A 21,581-nucleotide genomic window follows, 5' to 3' on the forward strand; every position below is an offset into this window, starting at 1 on the left:
CTGAATTGGAAAAAACTTGGACAATACTCCCTGTGCCATTAATCAAGGAAGGAAAGAGATCTTGTGTGCAATCAAGGCAGAAAGAACACAAATGAAAATAGGCAAGCCAGTCCCTGGGAACAAATGGGAAGCTGGCCCATGACACACAAAGCAGACCCGAGCTCCACGGCTCCCCATGCCCAGCTGCACCTCAAGGAGACACCCATTTCACCCAAGTCTGACAGTCCTATTCCTTCTAACCAGCAGGTACAGAACCCGGGAAGGAGGAGTTCTAGGTTCACTGTCCTGGCTGTGTTCCTGGCATCTCAAAACATGGAAAGCAAGGCATTTCTCATTACTTCTCTCCTCCCCACCCCAAACTGCCTGGAGGTGGGGGAAAAGGACAGGTGGTTAGTCTCTAAGAATCAATTTAAGAATAAAAAGTGATGAAAATATCAAGAAAAAATGAGATGAAATGTGTGCATTCATCAGCATTTAAGTTCTAACTAAAGAGAAAATACTGCCAAAAAAAGTGGCTAACAGTAAGTTGATATAAACGTAATGCATGGCTGTCAAAAAAATAAGGATGATGCTGCTTTTCACAAGAGACAACACATAAGGAAACACACTTTTGGAAGGGAATTTGTAGAAAAGACATCTAACATGAACATAAGAATTCAATCCAATCCCATCCCTCTGTACCATCTGACCCCAGTGACACTGGGAACCTTATGTCCATTATAGGCTCTTTACTGCCTGACCTCAGCCACCTCCCTTCTTCTGCTCAGGTTACTCACCCAGCTTAGAATGCTCCTACCCCCACCCTGCCATCACTCACCAGCAGTCCCCACAAACCAAGGGTCATCTCTGTCTGCCCATGACTGAGCCTAGTATCCACACCGCCTCAGCGACCACTTAAAACTCATCAATCCCGCACTCTAACCCTATGTTAAAATGCACAGGGAATTTTGCACTGACTGACTTTTATTATGAGTTGCATTATGTAGGTTTTGGGGATGCTGTCCAATATCCACACAATAAAATGTATCTCTGTAACTTAAAAATAATTCTTAAATAATTTCTTTTTAATCTCTAAGCCAGTTGCTGCCAGGTCCATCCTGACTCGGGGACCTCACGTGTGTGGAATAGAGACGCTCCATCGGGTTTTCAGTGGCTGATTGTTCAGAATGAGATCACCAGGCCTTTCTTCTGCGGCATCTCTGAGTAGACCTGAACCTCCAACTTTTGGTTAGCAGCTGAGCACATTAACTGTTTGTACCAGCTAGCAACTCTTTTTACTCTCCAGTCTCACAAAAATAGGACCAATTAAACTAGGAGTTCCTTGAGTACGGAGGCGGTACGTCTTACATACACTGGTATCTTCCCCTGTGCCAGACCATACCTGAGACGTGGTAACCAATCAGTGCAGGTTTGCAGAGCAAAAACGATGTCCAACTGAGTGAAACAGAAACCTTGCCGTTCGTAATTTATATCATATTACATATACTCACACAGACACACATACATACATACCTTACTCTTTGACTGGAACATACCCTCCATAAGTGCAAGATACATGTCTCATTCTTTGCATCAATTAAATTTCCTGGTACAATGTAATGTACCAGATATACATTTAAATAAACATGTGATGAACCAAATCAGAGATTCATGGCTGTCCACACAATAACACACAGAACACAACAGATGGTTCAAAAGATATTCCTATTTGGCTTAGAAAATGTACACCCATCTGACTCCTATCCACACAGGCCCCCATGGCCTTTTACTGAGGGGGGGTGCAGGTACGAGGGTCTGCACGGAAAGGGAAGACAGCAACTTAACCCTTCCCAACCGTGTTTCACATAAGCTCATAATATTTAAATTCATTTTCATTCCTTTCATATACAGTGGCTGGCCACAGAAACACATTTTCTATTTAGGGAAAGCAAATCCAAGATTTAAAAAACTCAACAGGTCACCCTATAATGTGAACACAGCGAAACCTGTAGTTTCGCCAATTCTGACTTTCTTCGGCACGTTTGTGCAGACTTCTTTACCTGGCCTTAACGAGGAGACGCGAGGCCCCGCTGGCAAGCACAAGCTCTGGGGTTCCAGAGGTGAGCTGACCGCTGTTTCCTGCTTTAGCAGGGCCAACAGTTACTCCACGGGACTTTTTCAAGCACAGACAATAAATTTCTGGTCAAACGATTTACACTCATGAAACCGGGGAGGCTGTTCCATAGTCTCCATATTGTATTCACTTAGAAACAATAATAAAGCAGACAAACTCTCTTCCTCTTTCTACACATTATAAATGATAGATTTACCGTTTTAATGTTTGAGATCTCTGCGTTGCTGTTGTCTGAACTGCATTTTGACATTGTGATGGCAGTTTATTGGAAAATCACAGCATACCCAAGCTTCTGCTCTAAAAATAAATGTAGAAACAGCCAGGTTTAAGATTCCCGTCCTTAGACTGAATATAAACGCATCTACAAGAGAGCCCTACTGATAGGAAGGACTGAAAGAAAGGCCACTATTTTGCATTCAATGTTAAACACAGTTGTCCGGGTTATTTTAGGATCCCGTGTCCTATCCTAAAGCAGAGAACGAGAGAAGGAGCTGCATCAATAGCTTGCCCGCTTCCCAGAGATCTGAGGAAAAGAAAAAGCTAGAGAAAAATTCAAGGAAAGGTTTCAAAAAGAATACAAGGAAATCGAACAGTCAACAAATTCTAAAGGTAGTGCTTTACAGATTACCAAAAAATGAAAAAATAAGAAAATAATTATGTGTTATTTCCTAAATTCACATATACAGAAGAAATGAAAGACGGTGACCAGAAGAGCTGCTTCGGCTGAGAAATCCAAATCACCTAGTAATAAGGAACTCCAGTACGAAAACTATCAGCAATTGCAATTTCCCAAAGTGAAATTAAAAGCACAAACTCCAAGAACAGTTGAATCCACACTACGAACTTTTTTATAGAGTTTATTTAGTTTACGAATAGAAGCACTCAGGAGCACAGCTCAACACAGTTAATGCTGTGGGAGAGATTTCAATTTAGGGGTAGCTCTCATTTTTTTTTTTTTTTTTCTCATTATAGATCACGAACTAAGGAAGCTTAAGGCCTTGAGATGAAAAGCTTAATTTCACAAACACTGGTTTTTTTAAGATTGGACACCAGATTGAATTTATGCTCATTAACTTACTGGAAAGCCTCTACTTCACATTGTTACCTGAGCTCCGAAAGAAAAATCGGCAATAGTGTGTATCTCACTTATCTACTTCCAGTTGTTTAAAAAAATTCACGTGGAGATTATGCTTTCAAATTTCATACACAAATCTGTTTTACTAAAAAACTAGCAAAGCAGAATGGGGTCACTTTAATATGACTTTAGTTTATACGTATTTACCTCAAAATGCTGATTCTAAGCTCTTTCAGCGTTTCCAAGTCTGTATTATTTCATACCCTAGGTAACCTAAAAGCAATCGGAGAGAACATATTTTAGAACAGACAACTCATTTTCTAAAATGAACTTTAAAAAATCTCCAACTTGACAAAGTTTCATATTTAACTTATCAGAATAAGATCTTTCATAAAACGACTGATCTTTTGGGAACCAAACAGTACATATCTGAAAGAGCTGCCCTTTAAAATTATTATGGTCTAATAATCAACATCGAACATTGATTATGCTCTAATACAATTGGTCGAAAAAAAAAGTTGTTAGTTTAATCCAATTAGATGTAAGGGAGAACTCCTGGCACAAAATTACATGTTTTCCCCAGTAAAATTTGGTTTTAAAAACACTTAACACACACTATGGTAACCAATATCACGCTTCACGTAAGCATATCCTATCTACCGGTGTATCAGAGGGTTGGCGTTTTCTGAAACTACCTCATATTTCATTTGACTTTTAATTCCATTCCTATAGAGTCACCAAAAAAACCAAAACCAAACCCGTTGCCATCGAGTCAACCTAGTAAGATACAAAGAAACACACCCACGCTGCCTGACATATCACACTCCAGGCCTTTTCTGACTCATACTCAGCTCTTTTCTAGAAAGACCATAACCAAAATAAGAGCAAGCTGACACTGCTTTAAAATTCACTTCCACTCAACTATTACATAATATTGCTCAGTTACCAAAATTACTTCCCTAGACAATTCTCTATAGACACACGTTAGGAAGGTAACGTGCCTAGTACAATGACAACTTACTTTATGTCACCAACACAAAGTTGATGGGTCAAGGTTTCTAATTTTAATTGGTGACCATGACTTAAACTACAAACCCAAAAATTCTTGTTTGATAATCTGAAATAGATATGCCACATATCAGCCAGTCAGGCTTCTGTACAAGCGTGAGCCACGTCAGTGTCTAAGTGGAGTAGCATGGCTGTCCCTTTTCAGACAAACGCTTATAAGGACAATCAGCTAACTTCTTCTGTCTGAAGGCTAAAGGCATCTTGTTTCCTGGGTGTGAATTTTCAAAACTGGTGACGGAAACAAACTTCAACTCATTCATTTTATTACAATGTGCCACAAAGTCTGATACCATTAACTTTACAAATACTACTGTCCAGATTTCACATCTACTCTCCTGGTTCCCAAAATGCACAACTCCCATGAAATCCCATGGTGAACAAAAGGAAAACAACGTGATATGAACACTGTGACATTAAAACACTGTCAAAAGTACTTCCGTAAGCTAACAGGTAAGACTAAAAATTCTCTTAAGAGCTTTAAGTGCCTCATAACAAAAGTGCTATGGAGAGCCAAGGCATTATTTTAGTGTGTAACCTGTCTACATTATTAAGGGGATTCATGGCCAGGGATGCAAAGTAACAGGTTATATGGCTGTTTTTTTGTTTTAACCATAATCCAATTCTTAAATAGTATTCATGCCAAGTAACAAAATTCCATTTCTTGGAACTTAAATACTGGAGAAATCCTAAAATGGGCTGCCCAATTATACTGGAGGGAAACCAAAACCCATTGCCATCGAGTTGATTTCAACTCATAGCAACTCTATGGGGGGCAAAGGAGAACTGCCCCACAGGGTGTCCAAGGAGCGGCTGGTGGATTTGAACTGCTGACTTTTGGTTAGCAGCAGAGCTCTTAACCACTGCGCCACCAGGGCTCCATATTGGAGGGAGGGAACTTAAAAAATGAAGACGGAGCTAAGCGGGCACATGCTTAGCTACATTAAAAATCAACACACACATAAAAACAGATCCAAGTCGTTTAAAAACACAACTCCCTTCCATTTTCTTCAATTACAATGAGAAGAGAAAGCCCTCAGCTGTTTTAAGAGAGCTTCATCCAAAATCCACCGATGTGCTCACACCTCACACTTTCTAACAGAAAGTCACCCCTCCTCACAGGGCTCTCCTACATGCAAGAGACACCACTAGGCCCACTGCGGCATAGGAAGCAGTCGTTATTTATTTATTTTTTTAAGTATCTCTCATTTAAAAATCATCTAAAGGCCAGCTATGAGTCCAGAGCCGGAAAGACCAGGAATTACACCCAGCCTCCACTCTCTCTCTCTGAGCTTGTTTTCTTGCCTGTAACACAGGACACCTGACTACCATGAGGATCAAATGAGATCACATATGGCAAAGTTGGTAGGGAGAAAATAAAGTGCTTGGAAGACAGAAAATGCTCAATAAATAGTAGTTAAAAAAAAAAACCACTACCATCTCTATCCAGAGCCATTGTTTTCAAACAATTCTGAAACCTTTCAAAATTGAAGGAACCCCTTAAAGGAAACCTAAAATATTTTATTAATACCAAGATTCAACATAGAAAATGTATTGTCATATAAATTTAAAGAATACAAGTATTTTTAACCTGAAAAAGCACATTATGAATTTATGGTAAGAGGAAACTCAAACAAATTAAATCACAAAATATGGTATACAATGTGAAATAAAATTAAACAGCTTTGTGTCCACTAGTTCTCTTTAAAAGCAAAAAAATAAAAAATACTCTGTTACTTCTGTTTGCTCCAGACAATACTGAAGACATTGTTTCAATTAACTGTTACTTAGGCAATGAAACAGTATATAGATGGGCAAGAAACAACAATGATAATGATCAAATTGACAAGGTTTGAAAATATAAAATATAACAAAAGAGAAAACGGAACTACCACACCCTCCACCAGACTGAGTCCAGCACAACTAGATGGTGCCCAGCTCCTACCACCAACTGCTCTGACAGGGATCACAGAAGAGGGTCCTGGACAGAGCTGGAAAAAAATGTAGAACAAAATTCTAACTCACAAAAAAAAGACCAGGCTTACTGGTCTGATGGAGACTGGAGAAACCCTGAGAGTATGGCTTCCGACACCCTTTTAGCTCAGTACTGAAGTCACTCCTGAGGTTCACCCTTCAGCCAAAGACGAGACAGGCCCGTAAAACAAAAAGAAACTAAATGGGCACACCAACCCAGGGGCAAGGACAAGAAGGCAGGAGAGGACACGAAAGTTGGTCGAATGGAAATGGGGAACCCAAGGTCAAGAAAGGGCAAGTGCTGACAATCGCGAGGTTAGCAACCAATGTCACAAAACGATATGTGCATTAGTTGTTTAATGAAAAACTAATTTGCTCTGCAAGCCTTCACCCAAAGTACAATAAAGAGAGAGAGAGAGGGAAAAAAATTTCAAAAAGGTGGGGATTTTCCAAAATATTCATAGTACATAAAATAAATATTTCAAGGATTTACCTGCTATTATTTGGTGAATACAGATTATAAAAAAAATTAAGGTCAAATGGAAGAATGATAAACAGGAGAGAAAAGAAGAGATAATAATTTGTGGGATTTAAACACTGACATCTTCAGATGATTAAACACTCAGCGAAAAAGAAATATTTTCATTTTCACTTTTGTCGTATCTGTCATTAACTAAAAATCTTTGCATATTAATGTAGCCTACAGCATTAACACACACACACAAACTTCATATAGAAACACTTCCTTCAGCATTACCATTTACAGCAGCAAAGATGGCAAAAAACAAAAACAAAACCCGAATGTCTAAGAATGAATGAGGGAATGGTTTTATAAATCATGGTTTCTTTTACATGATGCAATACAATTCAGCCATTAAAAATGACGACAGAGTTTAAAATGAACACAAATGCTTTTAAAAGTTTGGCATTAAATGAAAAAAGTAGAGAACAGTTTTTATTTGAAATAAGATCATAATTGTCTCTTAAAACGAAAAACTAAAGAGAGAGGAAGAGAGGGAGGGGATGACGGGACTGATACTATAATTTTTTTCTTCTTAAAACTTTTCTACATTTTAAAATTCTCTACAGTGAACACCTACGACTTTAAGAACTGGAAAACAAACTTTCCAACTGAGGATGACTTATGTGAAGAACAACAGTTTAGAGATAATATGAGTCCATGCTAGGTATTTAAAAAAGAAAAAAAACCCTTCCCATAAGCACAGATGTGGTAAAATTTACTCCAGTTTCTATAATTTAAACCACAAATTCATTAGCCCTCTTTTCATGCACTGCTCTATGAACCAAACAGATTTCTGGGTTTCTCAAAATCTGTAACATAAGCATATTATGTTTAGATTTTCAAAATAATTGCATCTGAAATTAGATTTGTCCAAAATCGAAGTTGAATACAGGTCAAATACCATCTTAATGAATTCCATCCGTCAAAATCTCCATATAAAAAGTATGCACCAAGGGCCCACATACTTGGCACGCTTCTCAGAAGCACAACACTCTACCCCTCAGAACAGTGCAACACCCCCTCAAGTCACCTATGATGACACTGACCCTGCAGTTTTGCTTTAAGAGAGATAAAAAGTTAATATACCACTAGCTTTCAAGGTGAGTTTTAGGGCTGGCCTTTAGTTCCAAGTTTCTGTATTTTGCTCATTTAAAAACACTGCAGTGCCCAGCTACTACTGATGACTGTCCTGACACGGAACACAACAGACACTCTCTGATGGAGCACAAGAGTGGGATGCAGACCTCGAATTCTCGTAAAAAGACCAGGCGTTATGGTCTGACTGAGACTAGAGGGACCCTGGAAGTCACAGTCCCCGGACCCTTTGTTAGCCCAAGACTGGAATCATTCCCGAAGCCAACTCTTCAGACAGGGATTGGACTGGACTCTAAGACAGAAAATGACACTGGTGAGGAGTGAGCTTCTTGACTCAAGTAGACACACGAGACTATGTGGGCAGCTCCTGTCTGGAGGCGAGATGGAAGGCAGAGGGGGCCAGGAGCTGGCTGAACAGACACAAGCAGTATGAGGAATACAGCGCAGAGAGGAGGAGTGTGCTGTCGTCTCATGAGGGAGAGAGTAGCTAGGAGTACATAGCAGGGTGGGTATAACTTTCTGAATGAGAGACTGACTTGATTTGTAAACTTTCACTTAAAGCACAATAAATATTGAAAAAAAAAAAAAAAACCCGCAGCAAGTGCTAGAATTTTACGCCACTCATGACTACTTTCTATCTATCTTTATTACCAAGTGAGACCACCCAGGAGGGAAAAAAGGCCACAATTTTCTTAATGTCAAGCTGTTTTAAAACAACATAACGTGAACATTTAATCCTGGGTGAGCCTGAGGCACCGCTGAGTATGATGAGTGTACAATAAATATTTGTTGAGCCAACAAACACCACAAGTTCCAGGCGCTGGGGAAAGCACCGCGTCCGAGCGTCGCGCGAGGAAGTGTATTATCCGCCTTCCCTCCGCACCGTCCCCTCTGCTCTGACAAAAGCATCCCAACTTCCACGGAAGAGCTTCCGCTTCCTGCTGTGCCCCAACCCCACCCCCCCCAAGCTTTCCTTCACGCCTTATCGTGGCCCCTTCTAGTCAGCACGCGTGGGCTCTCCACAGCCCCAAATCACGGCTTACCACTGACCAACATCAGCTCTTAGTGCGAGGTCTTTCGCCCGAAAGTAAGATCTTTGAAAGGAAAGATCACCTCATACTTTATTTACATAGGGTTTAAAGTAAGCTGGAAACATCCATAAATACACTTTTATTAATTTTAAGCTGAAACTAGGCCTTACTCATCTAATCTCAAACGAACAAGTATTGAGTTAACACAGCTTTTACTAGGTCAAATATAAAACTTAAGATAGTTACTTTGAGCTTTTAAACGACTTTAAACAATCCAAACTATTTTAATAAGCTTAATTCCCAAACAAGTGTTTTTGGTGTGTGTAGAAACTGACAGACTGATTCTAAAAGTTACATGGAAAACCAAAGGACCAAGAACACCAAAGGCAATCCTGAAGAGCAAAGCTGGGGAACTTATGCTACCCGGTATGAAGGCTTAACAGAGAGCTCCAGTAATTAAGACAGTGTGGTACTGGCACAAGAACAGACCAACAGAAACAGACCCACACATACAAGGTCACTTAATTAATGACAAAAATAACACTGCCATGAAGTGAGGAAAAGAATGATCTTTCCAAATAGATGGCGCTGGGTAAATGGGTGAAATGTTGACTCTTGTTTCACTCCATACACAAAAATCAATTCCAGTTGGATTGTAGATTTAAATGTACAATGAAAAACAATAAATAGAAATAAAGCAGGGGGGGAGAATATCTTCAGGTCCTTGAAGTGGGCAAAAATTTTCTTAAACAAGATGCAAAAAGCACTAAGCATAAAACAAAAAAGTTGATAAACTGGACTACGTCAAAATAAAGAACTTCTGTTTATTAAATGATCTGAGTGAAAAGGCAAGCCAGAGTAGGACGTAAGGGCAATACTACACACGACAAGGAAACTGTATCTAGAATATATAAACAACTCCCACACATCAGTGAGAAAAAGGCAGACAAGCCAACAGGGAGCAGGAGGAGGATGTGTAAACTAATGCTGGTGGGACTGTAACTTGAAGAATCTACGAAAGCTGAACACAAACACACCCTATGACTCAACCAATTCCATTCCTAAGTATATACCCCACTGAAACATGTACATATATCCCCCAAAAGACACGCACAAGAATGTTCAGAACTACGTTATTCATGCAAGCCAAAACTGGAAGCAACCCAATAGTTCATTAACAATAGACAAGTAAATACTGGCATAAACTAAATACTGCAACATGGAATGAACCTCACAAACATCATGTTGAGTTAAAGAAGCCCAACACAAAAGAATATACACTGTAAGACTTCTATTGGTATAAAGATGAAAATATACAAAACTAATCTAAGGCAGTATGGCGTTTACCCTTTTTGCAGGGGTAGTGCCTGGGAATAGCCACAGCAATGGACTCAAACATGCCAGCAATCATGAAGACGGCCCTGGACGGGATAACATTTCACTCTGTCACACATGAGGTCACTAGCCCTGGACCGGGCAACATTTCACTCTCACACGTGAGGTCACTAAGCATAGCAGCCATCTCAACAGCAATTACAAGTGTCTGGGAAGGCGTGCTGAGAGGGGCTTATAAAACGATGGTCATATGTTTCTTGAGCTGGGTACTGGTTACAGGGAGTGTTAACTTTGTGTATCTTTATGATTTACGCACTTTCCTGTGTATCAATTGAAAGTGATTTCATTTAAACCTTATTTTAAAAAACACGCAAAAACAATTTAATACAATGTATAGGAATTCACCATGTTGAGTGTACCAAAAGCTCCCAGAGTAGGAAGGGAAGGAAGAAAATTTATCTTTACTGCGCACTTAAATTCTGTTACCTGATTTAATCCTCAAAACAACACTAAGGCAAGTATCCTCTCCATTTTACAGGAATCTGAAATAACTTATCCAAGGTCATTCAGGAAACTCTGGTGGCATAGTGGTTAAGTGCTAGAGCTGCCAACGAAAGGGTCGGCAGTTCGAATCCACCAGGCACTCCTTGGAAACTCTATGGGACAGCTCTACTCTGTCCTACAGGGTTGCTATGAGTCAGAATCGACTCCAGGGCACTGGATGGGGTTAAGGTCATTCCACAGACAAAAGGAAGAGCTGGAATTCTATCTAAAATTGTGTCTGATTCCAACCTTCTATTTCCACTATACACAATACGCTATAGTCTCTAGTAGGCGCCCCTGGGTTGTGCAAACGGTTAGCGCACTCAGCTGCTAAAGAAAAAGGTTGGAAGTTCAAATCCACCCAGAGGTACCTAGGAAGAAAGATTAGGCGACATACTTCCAAAAAATCAGCCACTGAAAACCCCATTGGGGTTAAAGAATTTACAGTTCTACTCCGACACACCTGGGGTCACCAGGAGTCAGAACTGGCTGGACTGACCAGTGGATTCAGTCTCAAAGGAGAGGCCTATTTACACTGATCTGCCAGTCAAAACAAGGGGCATCTAGATGTTCCTTTTGTTGACCCCAGGGGGTTCCAGGGGGAGCAGACCCAATTTACAATTCACAGACCCAAATGGAGTATTTCAACTGAGTCTGTGTCAACACATACAAATATTCCTTTCATTGTAAAGCCTCGGCAACCGAAACCAACCCCGTCCACTGAGGGTTCTCTTGGTCTCTCTTATTCCCGGAACACAGGTGTTCAGCAAATACACAGTGACTGACTCTGTGTCTCACAATTTCTTCTAAGGTCGTCAACTGAGCTGAAGACCAATCAGGATCTACTGCTTTGTTACAAACGCTATATAACGACTTTTTGGCCTCTAGTGAAATGAAAAGTGCTACCTTAAGAGAGAGTATTATCATAACGGAGACTCAGACATAGTGAAATAGATACATTTATAAGAAACTATAACTTACTGTGTAACTTCTTCACTCAGTATAGATAACACAGATGAGCGTTTTTTAGAGCATTTTGCTGCTGAGGCAAGACAAGTTTCATGTCACACACACACATCCAACCAAAACACCACATCAGTTGCCGTGGGGTCAGTTCCGACTCACGGAGACCCCATGTGTGTCAGGGTAGAACTGTGCTCCACAGGGCTTGTTTTTTTTCATATTTAATATATAATTTTTTTTTATTGTGGTAAAAATATACACAAGACATATGCCAATTCAGCAATTTCTACGTGTATAATTCAGTGACATTGATCACACTCTTCACGTTGTGCAGTCATTCTTGCCATCCTTCTCCAAAGTATCCCACTACCATTAACACTCAATACCGCCTAAGCAAAAACTCCCTCCCCGCTCCCTCCCACCCCTGGTAACTACTGATTTCTGGCTTCTCCGTATTTGCTTGTCTCCTGTAAGTGAGGTCATACAGTACATGTCCTTTTATGATGCCCTTATTTCACTCAGCATGTTTTATTCCAGGCTGCACATCTTCATCCGTCTTTACGGCTGAGCAACATTCCATCGTATCTCTATGCACGCTTCCTTTACCCATTCATCAGCTGATTTAAGACATTTTGTTGTATACGCCTTCTGGCTATTGTGATTAGCGCTACAATGAACACTGGTGTATGTGTGTCTGTTTGTGTCAATGCTTCCAGCCCTTCTGGGTATATACCCAAGAGAGGAATTACTGGGTCATACTGGAGCCCTGGTGGCACAATGGTTAAGAGCTGGGCTGCTATTCAAAAGGTAGGCAGTTAGAATCCACCAGCTGCTCACTGGAAACCCTACAGGGCAGTTCTATTCTGTCCTGCAGGGTCGCAATGAGTTGGAATCAACTAGACAGCACGTAACAACAACACCGCAATTCTATGTTCAAATGTATCAGGAACCACCAAACTATTTCACATAGTGGTAGTACCCTTCTACATTTCTACCAGCAATGGCTGAAGGCTCCTGGTTCCTCCACAACCTCGCCCACAACGGCTGTATTTGATCACTGCCATTCTAATAAAATAAATAAAATAAATTTTTTTTTTTTATTCTAATGGGGGTACAATAGTATCTCATTTTGGTTTTGATTTGCATTTCCCTAACGGCTAATGAGGAGCCCTGGTGGTGCAGTGGTTAAGAGTTCAGGCTGCTAACCAAAAGATTGGCAGTTTGAAACCACCAGCCGCTCCTTGGAAACCCTACGGAGCTGCTCTGCTCTGACCTACAGGGTCGCTGAGCTGGAATCGACTCGATGGCAATGGCTAATGGAGCCCAGGCGGTGCAATGGTTAAAGCACTGGGCTGCTAACCAAAGGTCAGCGATTCAAACCCACCAGCTCCTCTGCAAGAGAAAAGACCTGGTGATCTGCTCCTATAAAGATTACGGCCTGGAAAACCCTATGAGACAATTCTACTCTGTCATATAGGGTCTCTACGTGTCAGAATCAACTCAACAGCAATGGGTCTGGTGTTTTTTTTAATGGCTCTACTGGCTCTGAGTATCTTTGTGCGTGCCTGTTGGCCATTTGTATGTTTCTTTGGTAAATGTCTGTTCAAGTCCTTTGCATGGTTTTTTACTGGGGTTGTCTTTTTCTTAAGTTATAGGAGTATTTTATATATTTTGGAAATTAGACCCTCATCAGATATCTCGTTCCCCCAAATCTTCTCCCTATCTGTACAGTGCCTCTTCACTTTTTTGATAAAGTCCTTTGATGCACAGAAGTATCTAATTTTATGAAGTTCAGTTTATCTATTTTGTCTTGTGTTGCTCATGCTTCTGTTGTCGGTGGTTAAGAGTCTGGTTGCTAACCAAAACTAGTCGGCAGTTCGAATCCACCGGCTGCTCCCTGGAAACCCTACAGAGCGGTTTACTCTGTCCTATAGGGTTGCTATGAGTCGGAATCGACTCGATGGCAAAAGGTTCGTTTTTGTTTTATTTATTGCTAAAAACTAAGTCCCACCGCTTTGGCCCTACATTTTCTTCCAAAAATTTTATAGTTTTAGTTTTAACAATTAGGTTCTCAATCCATTTTGAATTTGTTTTTCTGTATGGTTTCAGTGCTGGATCCTGACTCATTCTTCCGCGAGTGGAAATCCAATTTGCCCAGCACCATTTATTGAGGAGACTCTTCCTTCCTCATTGGATGGACTTACCACCCTTGTTGAAAATCAGTGGACCATGGATGCATGGACTCTCAATTCTATTCTAATTGTCTATATGCCTATTATTATACCAATACCGGGCTGTTTTAATTACTGTGGGTTTACAGTATGTTTTGAAACCAGGAAGTGAGAGTCCTCTTCCTTTTTCTTCTTCAAGATTGATTTAGCTATACGGAGTTCCTTGTGCCCTTCCATATAAATTTGAGGACTGACCTTTCCATTTCTGGAAAGAAAGCTCTTAGAATTTTAATGGGGATTGCATTGAATTTATGGATTGTTTTGAGTAGTATTGACATTTTAACTGTATTAAGCCTTCCAATCCACAAACACATAATGTCCTTCCATTTGTTTAGGTCTTCTCTGATTTCTTTTAGCAATGCTTTATAGTTTTCTGCGTACACGTCATTCGCTTTCCTGGTGAAATTTATTCCTAGGTACTTTATTCTTTTAGGTATTATTGTAAATGTTAATGTTCCCTTCATTTCCTTTTCCTCTTGCTTATTGATGATGTAAAGAAACCTGCCTGATTTTTGTGTTGACCTTGCACCCTACAACTTCACTGAATTCATTAGTTCTAACAGCTTTCTTACGGATCCTTTGGGGTTCTCTATATATAGAATCACGTCATCTGCGAAAAGGGTAGTTTTACTTCCTCCTTGCCGGTATGGGTATCTTTTTTTTTTCCCCCTAGTCTAATTGCTCTGGCTACGATTTCCAGAACAGTGTTGACAGTGGGCATCCCTGTCTCATTCCTAATCCAATGGGAAAACTCTCAGTCTCTCTCCATTAGTTTGACGTTAGCTGTCGGTTTTCATAAATGATCTTTATTCTATTAAGGAATTTCCCTTCTATTCCTATCTTGTTGAGTGTTTTATCATAAAAAGGTATCAGATTTTGTCAAATGCCTCTTCTGCATTGATTTAGATCATCATGTGGTTCTTTTCCATCCATGGGGTTTTCAATGGCTGATTTCTATAAGTTGGAAGCAGGCCTTTCTTCCAAGGTGCCTCTGGATAGACTGGAACAACCAACCTTTCTGTTAGCAGCAGGCACCTTAGCCATTTACACCACCTGGAGACTCCCATATAGACACAAATACACACACACACACATCAATATAAACCTGTTGCCACTGAGTCGATTCCAACTCATAGTGACCCTAAAGGACAGAGTAGAACTGCCCCATAGGGTTTCCAAGGAGTGGCTCATGGACTGGAACTGCTGACCTCTTGGTTAGTAGGCAAGCTCTTTACTGCACCACCATGGCCCCGAACTCACGGCCATTAAGTCGGTTCCGACTTATAGCAATCCCATAGGGTTTCCAAGGCTGAAAATCTCCACGGAAGCAGACTGCCACATCTTTCTCTGGCAGAGTTGCTGGTGGTTTCAAACCACCAACCCTTCAGTTGGCAGACGACTGCTTTAACCACTATGTCACCAAGGCTCCTTACACACACACACACACACACACACACACACACACACACGGAGCCATGCTGACACAGTGGTTAAAGCACTCGGGTGCTAACTGAAAGTTAAGTGGTTTGAACCTACCAAGTGCTCTGTGCTATGGGAGAAAGATGTGACAGTCTGCTTCCACAAAAATTACAGCCTTGGAAACCCACTGGGCAGTTCTATTCTATCCTATAGGGTCACTATGAGTTGGAATATACGCGACAGCAGGGGGTTTAGCGTGTATGTGGGTGGGTGTGTGTGTGTATATATATATATATATAAAAAACCAAACCTGTTGCCCTCGAGTCAATTCCAACTCATAGCAACCCTACAGGACAGAGTAGAACTGCCCCTCTCCCCCAGCTTCCAAGGACCACCTGGTGGATTCGAACTCCCAACCTTTTGGTTAGCAGCTGTAGCTCTTGACCACTACACCACCAGGGTTTCCATATATATATAAAGTGCTAAAGAGGCTTGGAGAAAATTACCTCCCTACTGAGTATAGACCCTATTCATGTGTAAAAAACTTCCTTGAATTCTCCTAATGTTCGGCCCCAACAAATTTAGAGAGTTATAGAGGCTTAGTGCTAGTTTCTGTACAAACAATATTCTCCTTGAGAATTGTCACACATCAATGACAACTTCTCTTACAAACATATCCCAAAAGGAAAACACTGTTTGATACCTTATTCCATGTATTTTATTGCAGAATGGTTGGAAATTAAAACCCATATATCACATAAGAAAGAATTACTCCTAAGACATTAGCAGTGTTTAGAAATTACAGCTTACCTTAACTTCAGTTCAGTGTTGATGATCACTTAAATTCCTAATTCAGGCTTTTCTATTATTTGTTCATATATTTTTATCAACACAATTCTGCATTTTCCCTAAAACACTCAAAATTACATTTGGCCCAAGATTAATAAATTGCTTGAGTTTATTATATGTAACAAGTATATATTAATATTTAGTAATTGAGATTTTTTTTAATGTTTAACTGTATAATATAGGTGACCCTGAAAATAACTTGTAATCTCAGTACAGTGTTATATACAAAATGTTAATAACCTTTTAAAATTAAAACTCGAGGTAGCTCTAACAGCACCAGCAGCCTCTTTAAGGGTTACTTGCTCTTGACTCCACTGATCAGATTGGAAAGCTCTGAACAGTTTCTGTGGGATTCTCATTCATTAACAGACATTACTAAGCTGTACCAGATGCAGAGACAGAAGGTGAAAGACTCAACTGCCTCTGAAAGACACTGCCATCTATTCCAGGCAAAATCAGACTCTCTCTCGTTTCCAAGCCTTATTTCCCACGGTTTTCACCTCACAGTTCCTCCTCAGAACATCTCGAGATTCCATCTTCTCCTTTCCTACTGTCCCATATGCAAGCCTTAATGCTCACCAAATGCAGTCCCCCTCCATCCCTTGTCCCATAGTTAGTCCAGATTCTCGGCTTGAAATGGAGAAGTCCCTGAGCTATATGAGAGGGCTTTGAAGATTACTGGCTATATCTCGGAGACTTAGTAAATGTTCTCATTTTGCCAGTGAGAAACCAAGTCTAGAAAGGTTAGGGCGACTTGTCCTTAATCACACAGCTAATGAATTGGAAGTAAGTCCAAACTAAAACACATGTTTCTTAACCACTCATTATTTTACACTGTTCCTTCCATTCCACCAATCATTCTTCCTCAATTACCCAGAATTTTTTGGGGGGGGAGGGGAGGGTGAGGTGGCTTCCTTCGCTAACCTGTAACTTGTCTTTGTGTGTGTAGATACAGCCTAAATCAAGCGTCTGTGGACGGGGCTGATGCGGTGGGCACCCCCGTGCTTCCTGTAATTTTATGTAAAATCATGAGTATGTACAGGTGCATTTTTCTAGGGACAATATTCATTTCTTTGAACAAATCAGTGGTCTCCAATGAGTACAAAAAGCTTAAGCTGGTTCAAAATACAGATGCAATGACGATTTACTTATTCATGCCCAAGAGGTAATAAGGGCTTATTTAGGGAAAGTTAGCGATATTGAAGGTACTATTACACTTGATATCACTGTTACAGAGACCCAACTAAGATGGCTGCAGTGCGATGGGTCGTTTTTGTGTGGCCTTTCTGGCCATGGCCTTGTAACTCCCACCAGAGTGATCAGGCGGGACTGTGTGACAGGGTAACTGGGGCTCACCAAAGGGGCTGGTCAGTCTTGTCATCCTGCTGGGCTTAAGGTGAGCCATGCCAGAGGCGGAAGAGAGAGGATCCCACCACCACCAGGGAACAACAGCCAGGAGCGCAGAGCGTGTCCTTTGGACCTGGCATCCCTGTGCTGAGAAGCTTCTGGAACCAGGAGAGACAGAGACAGAGAGAAAGAAGCGGCGGCAGAGAAATGAGGGCAGGAGACAGTGTGGTAGACTTCCTGGCCCACACAGCAAGAAAGCTGAGTACATGGGGTACCTCTGGGGACTTCCGGCAGGGGCTAAAAGAGCTTTGTAACACTTGCCTGAGCAGGCCAGAGGCCTAGGGTCAGACAGAGGTGTGCCTGCAAGCACAGCTGAAAAGAGGCTGGCCTGATATAAGAACTGTATCAGGAGTGTTCCTGAGCCTGAGTTGTAACCCATTACTTCCCTAATAAACCCCCACAATCCTGAGTATGGTCTATGAGTTCTGTGTGGCCACTGCAATGAATTATCGAACTCAGCAGAGAAGGAGAGAGAGCCGTGGGTGGGAGAGCTGGTGTCAGAACCGGTAAAGACGGCGGAAAGAGGAGACGTGTCTGACCTCCGCCTCACAGGAATCAGCCTTGCCTGTTGATCTGAGTTCTGCTCCTCCTTGTGAACTTAGAGGAAGTCATACAGCACCCCCATGCAGTTCTGACAACAGCTGAACCATGTGTCTGATCCAGTATGGATAACCCTTAATACAGAAAACTTACCTATGAAATATTGCTCTCAGACTGTCTGTTCTTCTTCATCTCCCGTTATAACACTGGACATGCATCTCAATGTTGCATGTTGGGTCACAATATAATTTAAAAGCATTAAGACTATAGTAAAATTTTCTCTAAACCATGCATTTAAAGGGAAAATAATAGCATCAGCTGAATTTTATCGAAGGCTGGTTATGTGCCATAACCGAACTAAAAGCTTAAGGAACTATGGTATTTCCCTCACAACCACAAGAGATAGAGACTATTATGATGGCCAGTTTACAGACGAGGCAGCCGAGACTCAGAGAGGCTGCCATCCACTCAGTGTTCCTCAGCTATGAACTGGAGGAATCAGGATGTGAGGCCTGGACTCTCGGATGCCAAAGACTTGCTCTTAAGCACCCCCTATAATGCTATGATACAATACTAGTATTTAATTTTGCAAAATGTAAAAAAGCACAAAATACCATTACTCCTCAGTGTGCCCCATGAGTGGTGGCCGTGCAGCAGGACGTGTCAGAGGCAGGGAGGCCATTCAGACCTTCAGGCTTGGCACGGTTCTCATGCCCTTCTACTATTTCCCACAACTCAAACCCCAACTCACTGCCGTAGAGTCAATTTGACTCATAGCAGCCCTACAGGACAGAACAGAACTGCCCCATAGGGTTTCCAAGGCTGTAATCTTTACAGAAGCAGACTGCCACATCTTTCTTCCATCTAGCAACTAGTGGGTTCAAAGCGTCAACCTTTTGTCTAGCAGCTGAGCACTTTAACCACTGTGCCACCAGGGAAGACAAATCCTGGGAACTCAAAATATGTCAAAGTATTTTAGTTAAATCTATCACCTTTCTCTTTCCTTTTCCCTCTTTAATCAAAGAAACTTTCTACACCATTTCAAAGATCAATTTTTAAATTAAGATTCTTCTCTCATTATCTGAGTTCTTTAAGTACATTATTTTTTAAAATTCTGAACTGGTTGGCTGAGCTTATTTCCTAATACCCAAAAGAATTTCCGAATGGGTTTTAAAAAGCCCTATTTTATCCCACACACCAAGCCATCACCTAAAAAAGCATAACCATGATACCCATCAGGATTAGCCTGCTTCAACAATGAGAAAGTCCACAGTATCAGTCAGGGTTAGCCTGCTTCAACAATGAGAAAGTCCACAATGCCCATCAGGGTTAGCCTGCTTCAACAATGAGAAAGTCCACAATGCCCATCAGGGTTAGCCTGCTTCAACAATGAGAAAGTCCACAGTATCAGTCAGGGTTAGCCTGCTTCAACAGTGAGAAAGTCCACAATACCCATCAGGGTTAGCCTGCTTCAGCAATGAGAAAGTCCACAGTATCAGTCAGGGTTAGCCTGCTTCAACAGTGAGAAAGTCCACAGTACCAGTCAATTTTTATAGCCATCTTTTTTCATGAAATTCTTAACCCAACCCTCGGTCCACAGTGTTTCTCTGCATATAATCACATGCACCTTACAAATGGAGAGGAACCAGACAGGCTGAGTGCTCCAAAATCAGAATTAACAGTAACAAGCTTTGCAAAAGTCTTAATATGCAACCTGAAGACTCTTCTCTACAAAACTGTGTTTCCTTCTAAATGCTTCAAAAAGTATTATAAACTAATTCATTCACTCAACAAACCTGAACACCTCCTATATGCCAGGCCCTGGGTCTGGTGCCAAATGCCCATCAAGTACTTAATCCTTACCTTCTAAAAACCTGAACACAGCCAACAACATCGCATGTCATGATGAGCCTCGAAAATTAATGATCAGAGCACTAGGGCCAAATTTTAAGTCTTCCATGTCTTATTTCAAGAACAGTCTTATTGACATCCTTAGACAAATGTTTTCTTGTGGCATCTTCTTAGTCACTTATTTAAAAAGTACAGTAACTTCACACACTAAAGGAGGCTCAACAATTCAGTGACAATTTTAGATTAAAAAAAAAAAAAAAACCCAGTTGCCATCAAGTCAATTCCAAGTCACAGCGACCCTATAGGACAGAGTAGAACTGCTCCACAGAGTTTCTAAGGAGTGCCTGGCGGATCTGAACTGCCAACCTTTTGGTTGGCAGACATAGCTCTCAACCACTACTCCGCCAGTGTTAAGCCATTTTGCACTCAGAATTTATTTTAACAATGGCAAATTTTTTTTTTATCTTAATACGATTGAAAATTGTGATTTCATCAGCTAGACCTCAAAAAAAAAAAAAGTTCTTCTCTCTGTATTCATTCATTCACAAGTGTACGCCACCACACAAGCGGTCCTATTTTTCAGACGAACACACATTCCCAAAGTCTGGCACCAAGCATCACTATCTGGGAAATCCTGACTGTCTGTACTGGCCGGAAGGGAGCTTACTCCTGAACAGATGGCTGTGAAGCATCTGTCAAACGCCTGGATGGGACAATTGATATTTGAGAGACACCGTCTGAAAGACAGACTCTAACGACTCCAACAACCAGAATGACGACACCTGTATTAACAATGCCTTTCTATCTGCCTGAGGTTCTGATCCAGTTCCTTTGTCTAAAATGGCATTGGACAAATGTTTCTGTACCATCTGTGAACTGCAGAGCGTTTTCTCCACATGTTGGTAATGTCATTTTATGTAAGGCTCCCAATGATTAATGATTCTTCACCCTAGAGAAAAGTCTGTTCCTCCCGATTAATTGGAACACTTCCTTTCATTAATCAACACAAGCGATAATTAGTCCTATTTCCTCTTTCGCTTTGGCGAATAAGAAGTACTAACTTCGGTTACATGCACACACAGGCACTGAGCTATCCCCATTCCATCTAAGCTTCTCATCTAATTGTCCCCCTGCAGTTCCCTTCATGCCCCACCCCTGCCCCCACCTTTACCGTTATCTTAGTAGTCCTCTCAAATACCCATCTACTATTCTAAGATCATCTCAAATCCGTTCTTGAAGTCGCCAGGTTACAAATGAATAAATAAACGGCTGTTCCTGCAGAGCTCCTTTAGACATTAGCAGAAATTAGTAAGAAGTGAAAACCAGGCTTTATCAAGCGAAGGATCTGGTAAACATCAAAGAATCAGAAAGCACAGACTCAAGGGTTCACGCCTCACAGATTAAGAAGGTAGCATGCCAGGGAAACAATGCGGCCTCAGAAAATCTTAATCTACTTTGGCAAATCGTAAGTACATAACAATGGAGAAATTATTTCAAAGAAACTTGCGAGCAAGGGCTAATATAATATATACACACCCATTAGGCTTTTAGAATGAGCTAAACTCTT

At 41.0% G+C, this 21,581-nt stretch overlaps 1 protein-coding gene across 2 annotated transcripts in view; it reads right to left on the reverse strand.

Moving 5' to 3' along the window:
• Positions 1–21,581, reverse strand: part of DICER1 (dicer 1, ribonuclease III) — a 76,634-nt gene that overhangs the window by 51,457 nt on the left and 3,596 nt on the right. Inside the window, exons 2-3 of one of the 2 annotated variants that reach the window (XM_049898448.1) lie at positions 3,396–3,461; positions 2,310–2,410 (exon numbers count right to left, since the gene is read on the reverse strand). The exons of the other annotated variant lie outside the window; for it this stretch is intronic. The gene's annotated coding sequence lies outside the window, so the exon portion shown is untranslated. The remainder of the gene's footprint in view (positions 1–2,309; positions 2,411–3,395; positions 3,462–21,581) is intronic. 2 annotated transcript variants of the gene reach the window in all.

The sequence above is a fragment of the Elephas maximus genome, chromosome 10, assembly GCF_024166365.1.
Source record: "Elephas maximus indicus isolate mEleMax1 chromosome 10, mEleMax1 primary haplotype, whole genome shotgun sequence".
Taxonomy (NCBI): Eukaryota; Metazoa; Chordata; class Mammalia; order Proboscidea; family Elephantidae; genus Elephas; species Elephas maximus.